This window comes from Penaeus monodon, chromosome 22 (assembly GCF_015228065.2).
Source record: "Penaeus monodon isolate SGIC_2016 chromosome 22, NSTDA_Pmon_1, whole genome shotgun sequence".
NCBI lineage: Eukaryota > Metazoa > Arthropoda > Malacostraca > Decapoda > Penaeidae > Penaeus > Penaeus monodon.
In genome coordinates this window covers 42,280,279-42,280,628 of record NC_051407.1, presented here as the reverse complement: position 1 = coordinate 42,280,628, position 350 = coordinate 42,280,279, and positions in this window count along the sequence as shown.

Below are 350 nucleotides of genomic sequence, written 5' to 3'. Positions count from 1 at the left end.
GTTGGGTACTAACTGTTCATCATGAAAAGCTTCCTGATCCCAGAAAGCATTTCGAATTGCAACAAACAAAAATTTATGGTAGATGTGACAGTCTCCCAACTTTAGTCTCCTCCCATCAGTTCCTCCATCACTGTTGTTACGCCTTTACCCGTCCGTCAAAACAACGCCGTCATAAGCGGTGCGTAAGTTTAAAATTTCGGTCTGTGTAATTGCCTCGTCAGTGTCAGCCTCGCTCCATACGCGACGGGAGCCGCTCGCTGATTGCCTCCCGGGAAATGAATGTCGATTGGAGACTGGTGCTTACTCGCATTTCTCTCTTTTATTGCGCTTTTCCTTCTAATATTTCAATT